Source organism: Ceratotherium simum, chromosome 6 (genome assembly GCF_057802395.1).
Source record: "Ceratotherium simum simum isolate JZ-2026a chromosome 6, ASM5780239v1, whole genome shotgun sequence".
Classification (NCBI taxonomy): Eukaryota; Metazoa; Chordata; class Mammalia; order Perissodactyla; family Rhinocerotidae; genus Ceratotherium; species Ceratotherium simum.
Window position 1 is genome coordinate 34,189,482 of NC_141905.1, and position 21,350 is coordinate 34,210,831.

The window sequence follows — 21,350 nt, forward strand, 5'->3', positions numbered from 1 at the left end:
TTTTTCTCAATATAGTCAATTTAATTATAATTGTCTCAGTATGAGTCTCTTTGGATTCATCTTATTTGAAACTCTCTGGGCTTCCTGGATCTGGATGTCTGTTTCCTTCCCCAGGTTAGGGAAGTTTGCAGCCGTTATTTTTTTGACTAAGCTTTCTGCCCCCTTTCTCTTTCTATTTGCCTTCTGGGACTCTTACAATGGGTGTAATGAATGGTCTGTTTGATGATGTCCCATAAGTCCCTTAAGCTAGCTTCATTCTTTTACATTCTTTTCTCTTTTTGCCCCTCTGGGTGGATGAATTCCACTGCCCTGTCTTCAAGTTCTCTGACCCGTTCTTCCACATCATCTAGCCTACTGTTGAAACCCTCTACTGAATTCTTCAGTTCAGTTATTGTATTCTTTAGCTCTGTTACTTTTGTTTGGTACTTTCTTATATTTTCTGTCTCTTTGTTGAAATTCTCACTTTGTTCATAGACTGTTCTCCTGACCTCATTGATCATTGTTATTTTGAACTCTCTATCAGCTAAATCCCTTGTCTCTGTCTCATTAAGATCTATTTCTGGAATTTTATCTTGTTGCTTTGTTTGGAACATATTCCTTTGTTTCTTCATTTTCCTTCACTCTTGGTGTTGGTTTCTGTACATTAGATAAAACAGCCACCTCTCCCAGTCTTGACAGCATGGTCTTGTGTAGGAGATGAACTTTGTCAGTCAGCCCAGCCCATGCTCCTGGTTGTCTCTTAATCCTTTGGTTTTCCAAGTTGCTATCCTTGTTCTTAGTAGCTCCCAGTAGTTGTGAGTGTGCCAGCTCCCAAAGGAGAGGATCATAGTCAGCACTTAGATGCAGGCTAGTTGGAAGCTGGACCCTCAGGCAGCAGCTGAGAATGTATGTAGTTAAGTCCCTTCCAGGGAGAAACTGGTAGGTGGGCATTTCTGCCTGCTCCCTCTATCCTGGGCCTGGGTATACAGCTGTGATATGTGTGGTGGGAGAGGGGTGCTCCTGCACCCATTAAGAACTTCTTGTTTGTTTGCTACAGTCCTATGGGACTCCTGAATGTAAGCCTCATTGGCTATCAGAGCCAGGTGATATGAAGACCCATCCTTCCAATGGTAGCCACAAAAGCTGGGGTGCAGTTGTGTGTAAAAGCTCCTTCCAGGGAGACACTGGTGACTTGGGGCAGGCAGGAAGGAGAGGGTGGAGGAGTTTTATGCAGGCTTCCCTGGTCTCCAGGGAGGAGGCAGTCAACCCCTAAATGTATGCCAATTTAGAAGCCTAGCCCTGAGGCAGCAGCTTTTGAAGTATGCAAATAGATCCCTTTCAGGGAAAGACTAGGAGATGGGGGTTTTTTGCCTGCACCCTCTGTGCTAGGCCCTGGGATGATAGTTCAGGGAGTACTCATGCCTGTTAACAACTCTTTTTTTGTTTCTGGTAATCTGTGGGTCTCGTGGACGCAAGCCCTGTTGGCTCTCAGAACTAGGTATTTTGGGGGCCCGTCCCTTGGGTGGGAGTCTTAAAAGTGAGGACACTAGAAGTGAGGTCCAAACACTTCACTCATCGGGGAGAAGCTGGGAGTTGGGGATTCCCTCCCAATTGTATGGCACTGTGCTAGGGGTGGGGTTTATGGTATGAGTGTACCTCAGCCTTTCTTACCTGTTTTGATGTGGCTACTTTCTTGTTCACCCAATAGATAAGAGTTGCTCAGTGGGTTTCTAGATTTCTTTCAGAGGGAATTGCTCCATGTGTAGCTATTCATTCAGTGTGTCTGTGGGAGGGTAGGAGTTCAGGAACCTCCTGTGTGGATATCTTTAGAGACTGCATCCCTGATCATTTAATATTCTTTCAAATAATTGAATTGCGTTATAGATTTCGAATGTCAGAATACATACACGCAGAATATATGTAATATCTAAGACATAAAAATGCACCATCATCAAATGGCAAACAAATGGCTCATTTAGATAATTCAGCAAGCCAGTTTTCAACCAAGCAGTCGATGTGTTTTTAATGCAGTCAGAATGTCTAATTTGAGAGCCTCACCCACAGAGCTGCATGATAATTTAAATAAATTATACATATATGCTTAATTTTAGTTAGAAAAATGTCTTAGGAGCCCATCCTGATATGTCTATTTTAAAATGATTTTCATTTGTGAAAATGGAAGGAGACTCCCTATCCTAAAGAAACATCCTATGCATTTTGCATATACAACCTATATAATTCCCTTTTCCTTTTTCATTGTCAGTTTTTAATTTCCCTATTAGTTAGTGAAAACATTATTTCTTGGTGAGAAATTGCTAAACTGAGAGTTGAACTGGATGATGTTTATATTCTCTTATTAGGACAAGTCTTTAAAACAATCTGTAAACCTGGTCTCAAGTGTGAGTGTGATTTATGCTCCTATCATTGATCTGACTTGCTAGTGAGTAGACATCAAGCGATATTATTAATTAGTCAATAAAATAGTATATTTTTACTATCTTCTATGGCACTTTGATGGGCAGTTGTGGGACATACAGGCTTCAGGCTTCAGCCCTGGGCATTTACAGTTTTTTTGGAAACTTAAGACATATATCCACGGAAATATAAGTGAACAAAACGAGAGTCAACTGAATATAACTGACAAATACTAGTATAAGAAGAAATATAATCAATAGAGTATTTAACCCCTGCTACAAAGAAGTGTGGCTTTACAGATTATTAAAAAGAGGTTTTATAAGTATAGAGAACATGAGGAAGTAATCATAGTGAGCTAGTACAGGATAATTAAAGAAAAAGGACTAAACCTTCGTTTTTTGTTTTTTTTTTTCCTGCTTGGGTTACTAGACTGTTAGAAAGTGTAATGCAGCCAGGATATCTGGATTTCTGTAAAACATTTGACAAAGTTTCTCACAGTGTACAAATGAACAAAAACAGAAAACTATGGATTTTATGCGTGGATATGTATAGCTAGTCACATTATTAAGTGGATGAATAAGTGTTAGTCAAAGCATAGTGATTAACAAGTTAACACAAAATGGAGGAGGGATGTACAGGACAATATTCTCAGCCCTTCTTTCTTCAACATTGGTTCTTTAAATTACTGCCATGAGTAATCTAGATGAAAGGAAATAAAATTTGCAAATAATCAGAGCTTGGAAGAATACTGAATGTATTAGATGGCTGAATTATGTTCCAAAATATGAGGACAGGCAGGAATACACAAAACTTAACAAGGACAATTTTATCAGGAATAAATTTAAACTTGTGGTCTTGTAGTAAAGAAACAAAACAAAATCTACCACTCCTTAAAAACCAAAACCAACCATCCAACTAACCAACCAAACTAGAAACCACAGAAGAGAGGAGACACTGTTTAGCAGCAGCACAAGTGAAATAGTCTTAAGGATTTTGTTTGACTATAACCTGAATAGGAGTTAATAGTATGATGGTGTCAATAAAACAGCTAGTGTGATCTTAGGCTATGGCATTGTTTCTCAACCTTTTTTCATTATTGTCCTTCTAAGGAGTCCTCTTAGAAATTTTTTTCCTAATCATTTCCCCAATGAAACTTTAATGGCACAGATATACTGTATATCTTTTAATGTACTATATCTATGTCTGTGCTTTATACGTAAAAAGAGTAAGTTTTTTTCACAAGAATCAATTTTTACCCTCTTGTGGGCAATACCACCCTCATTGAGAATTCACAGGCTTTGTTAATAGAGAATACTCTAGAATGAGGGAAGGAAAATTCTATTGTTCTTAGTGTTTAAAATAATGTGTTCACTTCTGAACACACCACATTTTAAGACATATTTCAAAACTAGATGGTGTTCAAAGAGGAGCAATAAGGATGGCATGACATGAAGAATTTTTAAAGGGTAGGGAATCGTTATTCTGGGGAAAATGAAACTAAAGCGGTCCTTATACTTATCTTCAAATATATAAGAGGCTGTTATATGACAAAATGGATCTAATTATTGAGCAATTACTTTAGAAAAACATATTTTGGCTAAATATTATAATAAGTTACTTAGTCCAAAGTATCCAAAGATGAAAAGGGTCATTTCATTAGGAATGATTTTCTTTGTCATTAGATGTACTATATGTACATGACCCTGTGGTGGGGAACATGGTCCCGATTCTGTGATACTGGGCAGTAGGAGATGAACTGAAACTTGAAGGAAAAGACAGATTTAGATATGCTTAGAGGATATAATATCCAAAGTAGGCACTCTGGGTTCTTAGACATGGAAATCAGGGTGTACAGACTTGGCTTCTGCTAGCCACTTTGTCCAAAATTCACTGTCTGACCCCAGCAAGTCACCAACATCCTTACCTGCAATATGTTGGATTTAGGTTAGATTACATCTATCTGTTCTACTTCTAGAAATCTAAGATTCTATGACTCAGTAATCTATGCTAGAAAGATGCTGTTCCTATTGTCCAATCTTCCCATCAGCTCAAGCAATTCACAAAGTACCTATAAATCATAAACTACCCTACTGGGACCTTGAGTTGTCATATGTGACAAAAATATCATCTTTTAGAAAGTGTAATCTCAGGGAGAGTAGAAGGAAGAGAAATTTCATTAACCTAAAGAGGTGTTTTATGATAAAAAGTAGAAGTTACTGTCATATAAAGACATTGCTAGCTTCAGTCTTTGCCATTACCGTCTTTCTACAGTTGGGAGTCTTTTATACTTCTAGAACATCAGGCTTTTAAGGTTTCTCTGGACAAAGGTGGCATTACTGGCCTATGCAGGAATTAAAATGTGTCAGAGAGGTTAGACAGGGTTTATAAGAATCTGTCAGTTGACTTTTTCGAACTCATCGTTGAGTAAAGATTCTCCGAAGTTTACTCAGTAGAGATCTAAGCCTTTGCATAGAGTACCTAAAATCAAAAGTATATTAAAAAAACACCAGGATAAAGTTGTGTGGCTTTTGCATTTGTGGGAAATGTTATTGAAATTACAACATAAACAGGGTTTTAATGTGTGAAGTACTAAAAGTGTTGTTGTTTCTGTTTTTGTTGTTATTGTTGGTGGTAGTAGTACTGGTAATAGTAATAATAGTGTTCGCCTGATTTCCTTACCTCTGTTTCACACCCTAAAGTGTCTGGCTGCTCTCCACTGCTGACTTAGGCTGGGAGGGCTGGGTGACTATAACATAATAATTGGCTATTCTCCATGAACCATTCCTACCTGCTCTTTAGTCCAACTTTGTTTAGCATTTGTCTCCTGTGACCTCAAATATGCTTCATTAGCTGAAAAGGCAGAAAAGTTATGTGTGATAGCAGAGATTAGGGAGATTGGAAGGGGCACTGTGATGTAATGGGAAGAAAAGTTCTTATGTTGGCAGTGTAACCTTGGAAAGGTCACTTAACCTCTCTTTCTTTGCCAGTAAATTGGAATGACAACATTGGCCCAATCAATCTTTCTTACATAATTCTTAATCCTCGTTATCCATCGGAATCACAAGGAGAATCTTCAAAATAGAGATGTCTATGCCCTAACCTAGTTTGTAGGAGAGCTTGGATTTCTCTCTCTCTCTTTTTTTAATCTCTTTAGGTCACTCAAATGTGCAGCCATGGTTGAGAACCAAAGCTTTCTGGTATTATTGTGAAGACAAAATTGAGTAATATTGTCAAAGAGCCCTGAAAGGGGCTATTCAGGTGAACATTTCCCAAGGGAAAGCATGGGTGATATTTCTTCCATGGAATTTTTCTTCCTACTAACAGCAGTGTCTCGGCTGATTGCTACATTCTGCCCCCTACTAGGAGGAGTCAGAAGAGACAAAACATGCCTAGATGATTCCACTCAGTTAAGAGTCATGCTCCTAGATTCTAGGCCTGTCGTAGTCATGGCACCAAAGATGACCAGCCTGTACCTGTGGTTTCCCAAAGGGCTTCGCAAAGCTCAGAACTACCAACCCAGTCTCATCAGACCTCACAACTAGATCAGAGGCCAAGAGTTGCTCTTCTCTGCACAGAGATGGGGCCAGTATCCATGAAGGCCTCCACCAGTTACATACCAAGCTCCAAACATTCTCTAAAATTATTCCTTTATGTTTGGTTAATTTAGGGTCCTCAAGCAATGTTCAAATCTGTGACTTGGTTAGTGCTATAAAGCTGCTTGACACTTTTTGTTTTTTGGTGAGGAAGATTAGCCCTGAGCTAACATTTCTTGCCAATCCTCCTCTTTTCGCTGAGGAAGACTGGCCCTGAGCTAACTTCCGTTCCCATCTTCCTCTACTTTATATGTGAGACACCTGCCACAGCATGGTTTGATAAGCAGTGCCTAGTCCGTGCCCGGGATCTGAACCTGCAAACCCCCAGCTGCCAAGGTGGAATGCGGGAACTTAACTGTTGCGCCACCAGGCCGGCCCTGACACTTTTTTTTTAAAACTACTTGTGATGTGACAGGGCAAGAGTATCATAGGATTTCATTTTATTATTCAACATCAACCCTATAAATATTCATAGAAAAGTGTCTGGGAGAGATTAAACTTCTGATAAGTATTCAACAGGACAGAGAATAAAGATTAACCTTTTGTATAAAAGATTAACCTTTTGTATATGATAAAAAATTAATATAAAATATAAAATTAGTACCAAAGACATTTGGCAGAAGAGGTATAGGCTGAATTTTTTATGTTGAAGTGACTACATAAGTTCTAATCTTCTATTAAGGGGGACAAAAGGTTAACTGGCAAAGAATGTCACGTTTTAAGGTGACAGAGGGGAGAATATATAAGTAACAGGAGTCTGTGCAACCAGAGAAGATTCATTGGAGACTAATGATAATTTAAAAAAAAAGAAAACTATGTTTAATTTACATAGTATAATGACCTTTAATTTTTATGTAAGACTACTAAGTATTGGTAGTTTTATGGCTTCTAGATTACAACTTTTATTTATTTTGCTCAATTTGAGCATTCACTGATCAGAAGACACGGAACTTGGTATACAAAATTGAACTCCATTTAATTTTTGACACTTTTCTCTGTGATTGATTCATTGATTCCTTCTTTCAGCACTAGTAGTGGGGGAAAAAACAGATAAAAATCTTGATCTTCTTAGAACTTAGGTTCCACTAGAGAGAAAGGCAATAAACCAGAGAGACAGAAAACAAGAGAGATGGTTTTATTAATTTGTAGTGTTTCAGATGGCATTAGGGCTATTGTGAAAAATAAAGCAGGAAAGAAATAATGGGGTACTGGAGAGGAGTTGCTTTGTAAAAAAAAAAAGAAAAAGAAGGTTTATCAGAGAAGATCTTATTGCTAAGTGCATATTTTTGCAGGGAAGTAAAGAGGTGAGAGAGAGAGAGATGAAGTTATCTGAGACAAATTTGGAGGAGGAGAGTCCCCCAAAATGGGAAGAGTAAGTTCTGAGGCATGTAAGGAGAATAGTGTGTTTGTTTGGGGGTCCGTGGTTGTGGTGGGGGGAGCTGTTAGGCCATTGTAAGAACTTTGTCAATTACTCTGAAAGAAAGGGGAATAATTAGAGGGTTTTAGGCTAAGTAACATGATCTGACTTTTTCACAGGGTGGTTCTGACTTCTGTGTTGAGAATAGATTGTAGTAAGGTAAGACTAGTTGTATGGAAACCTGTCAGGAAGCTATTATAATGGTTTACGGGAGATATACTGTGGGCTTGGACCAGAGTGGTAGCAATGGAGGTGCTAGGAATTATAATGAGCTGATGAGATTTTATGATGGAGCTGATGTAGAGTGCATAGAGAAAAGAGGAAATGATTACTTCATAGATTTTTATACATAAACAATTGGAAGGATGAAGTAGCCATTTTTGAGATGTGGAAGTCTGTGGAAGCATAACATTTAGGAGACTTTATTAGGTGTTTGGATATGGGATTTGAGATGACTATCCAACACTCAAATGGAGATATTATATGTTCCCTCAAAAGGACATGTTCAAGTCATAACTTTCAGTACCACAGAATGTAACCTTGTTCAGAAACAGGGGCTTTGCAGATGCAATTAGTTAACAAGAGGCAATACTGGAGTAAGGTAGGCCTCTAATTCAATATGACTGGTGTCCTTATAATAAGATAACCATGTGAAGACAGAGACATACATGGAGAATGCTATGTGATGATGAAGGCAGAGATTGGAGTTTTGTACCTGCAAGAGAAGGAATGCCAAAGGTTGCTGGCAAGGCACCAGAAGCTAAGAAGAGGCAAGGAAGGACTTCCCTACAGATTTCAGAGGGATCATGGCCCTTCCAATACCTTGATTGTGGACTTACAGGCTCCAGAACTGTGAGATAACACATTTTTGTTGTTTCAGGCCACCCCGTTTGTGGTACTTTGTTATGGCAGCCCTAGGAAAAGAATATAGAGAATCAGGTGCGTACTGAGAATTTGCCTTTGGATTCAGCTAGGTGGAATTATTGGTGAACTAGACAGGAGCAGTTTCAGTGGAGGAGAAGGGTTAAAATTCTGATCGTATTGGGTTCAAGACAAGAGAGAAGATGGAATGAATTGGGAGCAGTAAGTACAGGTAAATCTTTTAAGCCGTATTTCTGTAAAGGAGGAAGCAAAGAAATGAGATCATAGCTGAAGGGAGTTAGGAGAGCAAAGGAAGCATTTTCTTCCTTTCTTTCTCCCCTCTCTCTCTTTTCCCTGCCTCCTCTCTCCTCCCTCCTCTCTTCCTCCCTTCCCCTCTTCTTCCCTCCTCCCTCTCTCTCACTCTTCCTCTTCCCTCCATTTCTTTCTTCCTTTCTTTCTTTTTAGGTGAAAATATTACCACATGTTTGAATGCGGACTGAAATAATCCATTAGAGAAGAGAAAGTTGATTTTGGGAGAGGGACAGGCAAAAACTGTGGAAGAAATACCCCTGAGAGGCAAAATGGGATCTAGTGCATCAAAGGAGGGGGTGGCCTTACATAGGGCTGAGACAGAAAGAAGACACAGCACATGGCCATAGGTAATGGGGAGTGGGGGTGAATAGATATGAAGAGAGTATATGGAAGATCTTTTCCAATTGCTTCTGTTTCTCAATGAAAGAGGAAGCAAGTTTACCTGCAAAGACAAAGGACAGTGGTAAGGTTGTTACATATTTAAGGAGAGAAGAAAAGTTAGGACATGGTCATCTAGGAGTGTGGGCAAGTTCCAGAGAGAGGTAGTAGGATTGCAGGTCTACACTAAGTGTCCTCATGAAGTTGGTGGTCATGAGTTCAGAGAGACCGGTAAGCAAATTATTTGTGTTTTCTAATTGTGAGAAATGTATGTTTTAATTAATTGATTAATTAATGTTGTTTTATGGATACCAGTACTTCTATCGTTCTAAGGAAAGTTAAGTTAAGAGGGCAATAGTTTAACGGCAGAATTTTTGGAGAATATATTTTTCCTGTGAATAGGGTTGTCAGGTAAAATGTAGGACACCTTGTTAAATTTGAATTTTAGATAAGCAATGAATAATTTTTTACCATGTGTTCCTACTTGCTAAAGTTCATAAATTTTCCATCTGCAAATGTGGGGGTCACTTGTGGTGGCTGGACTCTTATTCATTTCCTGATGTGTATAGATGGTGGGCAATGCACCACTTTTTGAACCAGACTTTTTGAAGCTGTGTGATTTTCATAAACTAATTTCTGGGCTGAATTGTAAATCTGCCAAATGTTAATTCAACTATTTAAATATTTTTGCTAAGAAATAATAAGAAATGCTGATGCACTTAAATATCTTAGCTTGCTGCTCTTGCCATCTCTCTGGGAATATTTACCCTGTTGACAGACTCTCGGCAACTTTTACATTAATCTCTTCAGTGATAAAGGCTGCATTAACAACCTTCAGGCTAATAAAAGTAAGCTGTCTAGCAATGGTGGCCGAGGAGTACATAGTTTTTCTTTTGGTGAATTTATCTAAACTCTGGAGACAAAGCAGTATCCTCGTATCAAAAAAATATATATACTGATTCAGTTGGTTCTTAATAGTAATTATTATAGCTATGATTTATTCAATATTTATTATGTACAAGCTACTGTACTGAACATTTAACTTACTAAATTCTAGCAAAAACATGATAGGAACTCATGAATCCATTCAACAAATTTTGGTCACACTAGGCCTTGGAATAGTCGTGAATAAAAGATACAAAAATACCTGACCCCATCGAGCTTACATTTCATGGGCAAAAGGCAATCAAAAACAAGTAAACAAGATATTAGATGGTAGGAAATGCTTTGGAAAAAAATAAAGCTGGAAATGGGGACAGGGATTAATGGGAATAGAGACCAATTTTAGATAGGGAGCTCAAGGAAGACTTTATTGATATTTGAGCAAAAACCTGAAGGGGGTAAAAAAGTGATACATGTGGTCATTTGGGAAAAAAAAAAAAGCATTCCAGGGGCCAGCCCAGTGGCGTAGTGGTTAAGTCCGCGCACTCTGCTTTGGCAGTCCTGGGTTCGTGGGTTCAGATCCCAGGCGCGGACCTATGCATCACTTATCAAGCCATGCTGTGGCAGGCATCCTACATATAAAGTGGAGGAAGATGGGCCTGGATGTTAGCCCAGGGCCAATCTTCCTCCGCAAAAAAACAAAAAAAGCATTCCAGGGAGAGGGAACAGCAAATACAAAGGCCCTAGGGGGAAAAACATCAATGGCATGTTGAATCAACAGCCAAGGTATTGGGAATAGAGTGAGCAAAGGGGAAATGAGGAAAAGATTAGGTCAAATAGAGGAGGTGGTGCCATTTGGGCTTTGTAGTCCATTATAATAATGTTAGTTTTTACTCTGAATGAAATGGAAAGATATTGGAGGTGTTGAATAAATGTGTCACCTGATTTAACTTTAATTTTGAAAAGATCACTCTGGCAGTTAAGAACAGACTGCTGGGGAACAGGTGAGGAGGCAGAAAGGCCAGATTGAACCTGTGTTAACAATCTGGTGAGAGATGCAGTAATCCAGGGTGGGAGCACGCAGAAGAGATAGTGAGAAGTAGTTGGATGCTGGCTATAGTTTGAAAGTGGAACTGTCAAGATTGTTGGTTTGTTGAGTGAGGGGTATAAAAGAGAGAGATAAGGCTGACTCCAAAGTTTTTGACCTGAACAACTGGAGGGCCAGGAGTTGCCATTAACTGAAATGAGGAAGACTGCAGTAAGTCTGTTTGTCAGGGAACATCAGGAATTCTGTTTTGAACAAGATAAATTTAAATTCTATTAGACACCCAAGTAGAAATGTTCAGTAGGCAGTTGAACATATAAATCTGGAGTTTGGACTACAGATATAAATTTTGGAATTTTATTTAAAGCCATAATATTGGTTATTATTAAGGGGTTAGTGAGAATAGATAGGCAAGAGTTTAGATTCAAGAACTGAGCTCTGCAGCAATACAATATTAAGTCAGAAGATGAAGAGGAATAAACAAATGAGGCTGGGGGGAAGCCCGCAAATCACAAAATAATTAGAGACAGAACCTAAATTTGAACCCACTACTGTGAGGACACCTATAATTCCTATGGCCTTAAGCACTTAAAGCCACAGTTTGTTATTATGATTATTAATCTGCATTATTTCAAAGCCCTAATCCATTTCTAGGAAAAAAAAAATGCTAATTGGTACCCAAGGTACCTGAATGAGTTAACATTCCTCAAAAAAACTAAAATATCAGAAGAAAAATAATGGATATTAAAAGCTTTATTTTGTGTGTCAGACCTTACGCCTGGTCCATTATAGGTCATATCTCATTTAATCCTCATTTTATGTATTATGTTCCCCATTTTGCAGAAAGAGGATTTGAGGCCAGCAGAGTTTAACTACTTTCTCAAGTTCCTTCAGTTTTCAAGTGACAAAGTTGGAATTTCTACCTAATTCTGTATGATATGTTTGACTGTTTTACATTTCATCATCCATACCATCCTGACTCCATCTAAGAGAAAATTATTGCTGCAACAAGCAACATTGAAAAGTATAATAGATATCCGCAGCAACTGTTTTATAGAAGAGGCAAATTCTTCATGTGGCTATTTCTTATATCATCCTAAATAAAGCCAGCATCATAAAACTAGATTACAGTTCACATCATAAATAACACATGCTTGAATTCTAAATTTAGAATAAATTTTGTATGCATTCACATTCTTTTATCAGGGCCCCTCTGTAACTAACCACCTATTTCTGAGATGGCGAGTTGGTCACTGATCTTTGCAAGGCTCAATGCCATAACCTAGTCTCACTCTCACAGCTCTGAGAACTACAGCACTTTGAAGGTTGTCCCTAAGGAATTATGGAGGCCCCAGCCACCCTTAGGATTTAGACTAGAGGTTTGGAGCATATCATAAGGTAGCCTATCTCAATTGCCTCATGAATCAAAATACACTCAGTTAAAAGAATTTCAAACAATATTTGGGGATCTCAAAGCAACACACTGGTACTTTGAGGTATACAACTTGACAGAGAAAGAGCTTCTCCACTCCTTGAGCCAATGCTTGGTCACCAGCCACGTGGACCAGTGGGCAGGGAAGAGCCTGGAACCCAAGTAGATAGGCTAATTCTCTATTCTCTCTTGGAACCGGGAATATTGCCATAATAATATTTTTATTTCTAGAAGTACTCCATTTTTGTTAAATCCCCTAGTCTCCTTGCATTTAAATATACCTTGGAAGTATACATTTAATGTCTTCCTAAGTCTTTTCTAATAACAACCAGTTAGAAAATATAATGGAAGCAAAGATCTCAGTCACTAAGTTGACAAAACTTAAGCTCCTTCCAGAAATCTTTGTGCAGTTCTCTCCCTCACTTCATATAGGTCTCTGCCCAAAGTCACTTCCTCAGGAGACTTTCTCTGTCTTTAACTAAATAGCCTCTCTCCTAGTTAGTTCTTATCTCATTAGTCTGCTTCAATTTTTTTCAAGCATTGAAATTCATACCTGAATTGAACTATATATTTAAGTATTTTCTTAATTATTATTTTTTGTTTACCTTCCTAAATGTAAGTTCCATAACATCTGGGAAATTTTCTGGTTCAATGACATAGCTCCAGTTCTTAGAAGAGTTTCAGTTACCTTGTAGGTATTTAATAAATAGCTGTTCAATGAATACGTGTTGAATGAATAAAGAAGGAAAAGAAAAGGAAAGTAGAAGGAAAGAGGCAAGGAAGGAGAGAAAGAAGGAGGGAAGAAGGAAGGAGGAAGGGAGGAGGGAAGTATGGGAGAAAGAAAAGAGAGAGAAAGAAACTGTGAAGAAAATAGAAATAGTCAAGTTGGAGATGTTCAGGTTACCCTCCGCTTGCCACACTTATTCTTTTTCCCGCTTTTTACCCATTTTGGGTTGATGTATTAACTCTCAAATGCTGGCACTTGACTGTGGCCCCACTGACTGGGTGTGTCAAAAAGATTATAATGCAGAAAGTTACCCTTCTCTCATATGTTTTCAATGAAGCAGAATAATTACCCCGCTGAATTGTTCAGGGATTAAAAAAGATAATATATTCTCCCGTGTCCTTTTAGTTACATATTCTTGATTATCGTAACACTTAAATATTTATTTATTTCCTAATTGCTCATCCAGAAATAGTATCTCATAGAAACAGAATTTTAGAGCTGGATGAGATTTTAGTGATTATCTAATCTGGCCCCTGAGTTTACAAATGAATAAATGGAAGTCCAGAGAAAGAGAGAGAGAACGGTTTGTTAGTTACATGCTGACAAGTGACAGAAACAGGACTCAAGCCCAGGTCTTCTGACAAGTTACGCAGAGTAAGATGAAAGGTGTAAAAAAAAACCCCAAAACAAAACAAAAACAGTAATGCCTCTCTCCTTATTCATCAGACAGATTAATGTAAATTGAAAGGATACCCATCTGCATGATGAGTGTGCACATCTCCATCTTTGTTTCATATTACGGTTACTCACTGCCAACATTCCTGATTGGATTTGCTTCCAACAATTGGCGAAAAAAGGCGGCTAGGGACTCAAATGTAAATATTTCAGCTGTGATGTTGCCATGGGCAATTTTCCTCCTGAAACTGTTAATAACCAGAACCTAATTGCATGCTGTCTCTACCTTACAATATTGAAGGAAAGAATAAAACAATAATCTGATTTCCAGGTAGCAAAATTGTGGACATATTTTTTAACATTATTTGTTGACTAGGACTGCCACATGTTATGTTCTTGATAAATGGGTAGAAGTCTATATTCAATTAATAAATTAAAATTTATAAAGAAACATGTATGCGGTGGTCCATAAAGACTAAAATATGCAAGTATATTGTTCAATAATATAGGACCAGATTTGAGAGGAATTGCAAAGATTACAGCTCCTGGAGAAGGAGACAAATGAGGGAAAGGAGCTCCTGAAATGAGAAGTTGAGGAATGTCATTTACTTCAAAATCTAAGGGTCATCTTTACAAGATTTACTGTGCATATTAGTGGCTACATGTGTTGTCTGTGGATAATGATGGATTGGCATGATGGCTGTACCTAATTGTGGCATCCTAACACCCCAAACAAACAAATAGATAAACAAACAAAATCTGCTTTATAAGGAAAGGTTCTCTAAGGCAGGACAGGATCAAAACTCAAAATTTGCTGTCTAAAACCTATAGAGAATATTAATCTTTTCAATAAAGTTGGCAGCCAGATCACGGCTAAAAATGTCAAATAAAATATAGCATGGGCCGTCTCTTGGCATCAGGTCTAGGCAGAGACTATCTTACTTCTTAGCATGCAGCTCTCTCGTGCCTTCTTCTTGAGAGAAAAGAAAATCTCATTAAAACTGGCGCTGCACCAGAAACGCTGACATCTACTCAGAAAAAAGCTTCAAAATCTCCTGTTTGAGATTTTTGTGTAAACGGGTGAGAGTAAGAAGAAGTGTGGGAGAAATATGGATTATTTTTTAAAAACTTCAAAAAGGATAATTTTGGCAGGAAACAGTTTTACAATTGTCTGTACAATATTTGCTTGCTCTTGGGAAGAGGCTAAATTGCAAGCTAAAAGGATTCCCCCCCCCCTCCTTCTCTTCCTCCCTCCCTCCCTGCCTCTCTCCCTCTCTCCAGTGCTCCCTTCTCTCACCCTTTTTCTTTCATCTGAATTATTAGAGCTTCTGAAGCAATTGAAAGCCCAGATCTAGCAGACTTGGCACAGCATTATTTCTTATCTATTATATCCAAATATTGTCATACCAGTGATCCAAATGCTTTATGTATCTGCCAGATGGTCTTACTCTGGGGAGAAAATAAAAAAGTAAATGTTTATTGTACATTAATAAAATGCACACTAGACGCCGACTTTCGGTATTAGAAAGGGTGTTGGGCTTCATCTAAGCCAGCCTGTCCTCTCCACCCCTAGGTCTGAACTCCTTCCCGAAGACCCCTTTCCTTGGCTCAAGCTCCTCCGTCCCTGGAACTTCACTTGTGAAGCTGCTGCTTCTCCTTTATCCATATTTCTCATGGCTACAAAAATCTTCATGCTTTCCAGCTGAAACCTACCTCCTTGCAGCTTCTGCATATTAGTTTTAGTTCTGCTCCCCGAAGCTACATAATATTAAAGTCTAATTCCTTTTCCATATGGCAACTATTAAAGTATTGAAGTAACAGTTATTTGCTGTTGCCTGTCTTATTTAGGCAAAATATCCTCAACTATCAAACTCTTCCTCATATTTCAGAGATTCTGGACCCTTTGCTGTCCTGCTCACTTTCCTCTGGACATAACTTATATTCGCTGTTCAATAACTCTGCCACTTTGTAGCTGCTTAACCTTGGGAAAATTATTCAACTTCTTTGTGCCTTTGTTGCCTCATTAGAATATTGAAAATCATAGCAGTACCTACCACCTGTGTACTATAATTTATGTAAAACAATTTTAAAAAATCAGTCAGTACTCAATAAATATTTACTACTACTACTACTACTGCTATTCCTATGGCAGATATGAGCCACATCTTCTTTGCTTTGGTTATTGTACTTCTAATAACGAATGCCATTTGCTTTTCTGTGAGTCCTAACCTTCTGTTGCATGGAATTGAGCCTCAAGTTAGCCAATACTTGTATAGCTTTTACATACTTTCTGCCATTTACATATCACTACCCCTAAAATTATACACTTCTCTTTCTAACTCAAGAAGAATAGTGGGGCTTCCATGCTCCTTGGCAATTCTTCTACACTTCCCAATCAGTTCTCTCCCTCAGATTCTCTGCACGCATTCTGCTCCCTAAATCTTGGATTCTACTGTTGCTTCCTCACTATTAGACCTTTCCTCCTTCAAGGAGAAAATTGAAGCCATTAGACCAGAGCTGCCCCCTTAAACTATGCTCCAGTCATACCACATGCATATTCATGCTTTCTTCCATTATTCTGGAATTTTCTTCCTCCAAGGGCCAAGTTCAGGTTAATCCCTCCACCTCCCCTCCTTCCATCCCAGGTATTTTGCTATATTTTAACAATTATCATTTCTCTGTCCTTTAGTTTCACCATCTTTCTCTCTTCTAGATTCTGTTCACTAGAACTAGAGTGTTCACATTTCTTTCTTCTTAAAAAAATATCTATACTATATTGTATATGTGTATGCTTCAAAAAAGAAAGGGGAAAATCTTTTTAATCAACCTTGCAAATGTCTTTAAGAAGTAACTGTACTTGTTTCTACTTTTTATTTTATCCCCCATCCACTCCTTAATCTACTATAGTAAGATTTCTACTTTATCCTCTATTAAATCTGTTGCAACATTTGACAACTGTTGTTCTCTGTCTACAAACTCGTTCTGTAAACACTCTTTTCTGTTGGCACCCATTATGCCACACTCTTCTGGTTTTCCTCCTACCTCTCTGACTGTTTCCTATGTTTCTTTTAATCTGCTTTGTGGATGTTTTTCTACTGCCAATTTTATTGTTCTTTTAAATTTTGTCCTGGACTCTCTTCTCTCAAAGAGAAGTCCACACCTCCCAGGGCAAGCTCACACATTCCTATGACTGAAAACCCAGCTATATACAAATGGATCTCATTTGTATATCTTGCATCTGGATTTTTCTCCTGGATTACTCAGTAGTCAACATGTCCAGAGGAGGACTTGTCATGTTCCCTTCTAATCTCATTGTCCAGCCTGTACCTCTTCCTCTGTTACCTCTCAGTGAGTGGTATCTACATTCAGCTGGGTTCCCAAACAAAAAGGCTGGGAATCATCTTTATGTTTCTCCAATCAATTTTTTTGGATACAGCCAGAATAATTCTTGTAATGTGCAAATCTTAAATTGTCAATGTGCTCCAGAAAACTTTTCAGTAGCTCCGCATTACGCCTAGGGTAAATTTGGAATAATAGTCACTTGTCTCCCAGTCTTTAGGTAGCATTTACATGTTCAACTCTTTGTTAAAGATCCTGGCTGCAATTTACAGAGCTATCTTGGGCAAATTCTCTCTGTATGATAGCATGAGTCATTAAGTTCTGAACTGATGTAAAACTCCATGACATTAATTCCTTCTTTCTGATGTTTGTTTTACCCTCTTCTGTTGGACACTCATTCACTGTGGAAGGCCAGAGTGATTTCCCACAGAGCTTTTGAGCAGATCACTCACTGTGGGCAGCACAGGGGGTCCCAAGCCTAGGTCAATTGAGTCAAAATCTCTGCAAGATGGACTCAGGCAAAAATCTTATGTAAAAGCTCTTCCAGTCATTCTAATAAGCTGCCGGGGTTTAAAACCACTAGTTGAGAATTGCTAGGCTAGGGGAGGATACATAAAAGTAGGGTCAATGGGATGGAAACATGAAATTTAAGGGGACAGGGAAGAACCATATCAAAGATAAAGTTTTTTCAACCTTTGTAGTGTTAGTTGCCCCAAGTTTTTATAGGGTACTTGTGTCTTTGGAACTGGCCAGGGATGGTGCAATTTAGCCTTCTAAATCCTATGCAGATAGTTTGTTTGTTTGCCATTGCTCTGCACTCATTAACATTTCACCATTGGTTTTTAAACAGCATACACATTTTTCTCATTTTTAAACTTATATGGAGTTCTTTTTTAAACTCTATCTTAGCTCTTCAACATTATTGAAATGTTAACTACAAGGTGAAGTTTTTTATAGTCTTCCTTTCCCCAAGCTCAGTTAATTAATAACTCCATCCTGCCTATTCTCAAAGCACTTTAAACAATTATCTGTTTGTACTTACTTTTCCTGTATTTTGATTTTTTTTTTTTTTTTTGGTTTATATATCAGTCTTTCTCTGTGGACTGTGAGATTCCAGAAAGCAGAAAGTACCTGCTTTCAAGTACATAACAAGTGTTCAATAAGTATTTCTGGACTGAATGATTAGGTGAATAGATAATGTTTACTTTGACTATCCTGGCTTATAGTATACACAACTTTTTTTTTTTTTTTTTTGGTGAGGAATATCGGCCCTGAGCTAACACCTGTTGCCAATCTTCCCCTTTTTGCTTGAGGAAGATTCACCCTGAGCTAACATCTGTGCCTATCTTCCTCTATTTTGTATGTGGGACACCTCCACAACATAGCTTTCATGAGTGGTGTAGGTCCATGCCTGGGATCTGAACCCATGAACCTGGGCCACTAAAGCAGAGCACACTGAGCTTAACTACTATGCCACTGGGCTAGCCCCTAGTATATGCAAGTTTTACATGTTTATCTTTGTTTTACACAATCCATTCATTATTTTACCAGAACATAAATTGAGCACATCTTATGTGTGAGGACCTGTGCTTGGCACTTATTTCTATCTCAATTTTGTCCATTTTATATATGAACATCTTATGGAGTTTAAGGTGTAGCCATGTTATTCTTATGTTTTCCTACTTATGATCAGAGAATTTTTTTGAAAGCCTTCAAACCCTCTCAAACTGTCATCTTTTATAGAATTTGAGGCCATGGAGTTATACCTACCTTTTTCTGAACTTTTAGGAATCCACCATTTCCATATTTCTAGCTGCTACAAACTCTAAAGTAACATAGTAACTTTGCTCAGGGTTTCCACTGCTTCGGTCACAAATTCTTTCTGATTGGTTAGCATGAGATTATTGAAAAGCACTTCTCTTGTACTGCCTTTCCGTCTGAGCAAAACTTGGCAAGGATGCTTTATTCCAGCGGGAACCCAGTGATTGAAGCTCAGGTCACTACTCTGTGCTACCTTTGTTCTAGCTGAAGAGTCTCAATCAGGAAAGCCACATCCCTTTCCTCATTCTTGCCTGACAGTTTAGAGCACACTCTAATAAGATCATTATTTTCCTCTCTCCTTTTACCTTTAAAAGTACATGGCTTTGTAGCAACTGAACAACAACTCTCCATTTCCTACTCCCAGTTACATAAGTTATGACTTAACTCTAAAGATCTGTTGCATAGAATAGAGGCTATAGTCAACAATACTGTATTGTGTACTTAAAAATTTGTTAAGAGGGTAGATCTCATGTTGTGTCCTTACCAAACACACAAAAAGAAGGGATACAAGGAAACTTTTGGAGATGATGGATATGCCTATTAGCTTGATTGTGGTGATCATTTCATGGATATACACATATATCCAAACTCATCAAATTGTATACATTAAATATGTAGTTTTTTGGTATATTGATTATACCTTAATAAAGCTGTTGAAAAAATGATATTGCTTTATTTACATAAGAGGCATTTAAACAAAAGTAGATGGCTTTAGCAAACTACTAACCCAAGATATGTGGATTTCCACGGAGGCATATAGTTATGGACAACTTCCTACTTTCCTCCCCCAACTCCCCAAAAAAAACCACACATACGCACACACAAAGTCAGTACTTTTATAACAAAGCCAAGCCTTCTATTGTTGCGGTCGAGTTATTGGTTTTGTTCCAGCAACATTCTGTGATGGCTATATATTTAAGTTTAACTCTTTCTGCTACAATCGCATTTTTTGTTTTTACCGATTCGTCAATTGTGCTTTGGTACACACACATGCACACACACACATATCCATATGTATGGTTTAAATAGATATCCTATTTTCTCATATCAATTTTTTTCATCCTGAATTAGTTCATCAGTTTTCTTCCAGTATCACAACATTATCTCTCTTTGCTCCGTAACGCTAGACCATTTCTGTTTCCTTCTCCAATTTCAATTTATAGTCCCTATATGGATTTATAGGTTTAATGCAATTCCTTAAAAACCCTAGCAAGTTTTTGTAGCCATAGATAAACTTATTCTAAATTTATGTAGAAAGGCACAAGCCTTAAAATAGCTAGAAGACTCTAAGCAAAGGAGAATAAAGTGGGAGGAATTACTCTACCTGATAGCTACAACAAATTTTTACCATATAGCTCCGACAATCAAGACAGTGTGGCATTAGCAGAGACGTAGATACACAGATCAGTGGAACAGAATATAGGATCCAGAAATAGACCCACACAAATATGCTCAGCTGATTTTTGACAAAGGTACAAAACCAATTCAATGGAAGAAGGATAGCCTTTTCAACAAATAGTGCTGTAGCACTTCGACATTCATAGGCAAAAAAAAACTGAACCTTGGACTAAGTCTTACACCATACGCAAAAATAAACTCAAAATGGATCATAGTCAAATGCAAATAAAATTTTTAGAAAAAAATAGTAGAAAATTCTGGGGATTTAGGGCTAGCCACAGTTCTTAGACTTGATATCACAATAGCCTTAATGCCACAATCATGAACCATAAATGAAAAACTGATAAATTAGACCAAAGGAAATTAAAAACTTTTGCTCTGTAAATGCTCACATAAGGATAAAAATGCAAGCTACAGAATGATAGAAAATTGAAGTACAAACATATCATAGAATACTACTCAGTAATAAAAATAGATGAACTATTGATACACATAACAAATTGGAATTTGCTGGGAAATTATGCTGTGAAAAAAAACCCCAATCCCAAAAAGTTACTTACCGTATAATTCCACTTATACAATATTTTGAAATAATAAAATTTAGAAATGGAGGACAGATAACTGGTTTTGTGGAGAGGGATGTGTATGGTTATAAAGGGGCAATGTGAAAGATTCTTGTGATTTTGGAACTGTTCAATACTTCGACTGTGGTGGTTAATGCATAAACCTGCACAGGTGACAAAATTATATAGAATTTATTACATACCTACCCACTCCCCCACACAAAGAGTACAAGTAAAACTGGGGAAATATAAATAAGATTAGTAGATTACATCATTGTCAATATCCTGGTAGTATAGTTTTACAAAATGTTAGCATAGGAGGAAAGGTGACAAAGTGTACAAGAGATGTCTCTGTGTTATTTCTTACAACTGCATGTGAATTTACAATTATCTCAAGAAATATTTCAGTTAAAATTTATTTTAGGTAATAGTATAGTATTATATTGCATGAACACACCATAATTTTGTCATTTTCTTTTTGTGGAGCAGTTGAAATATACTTTACTGGGACTA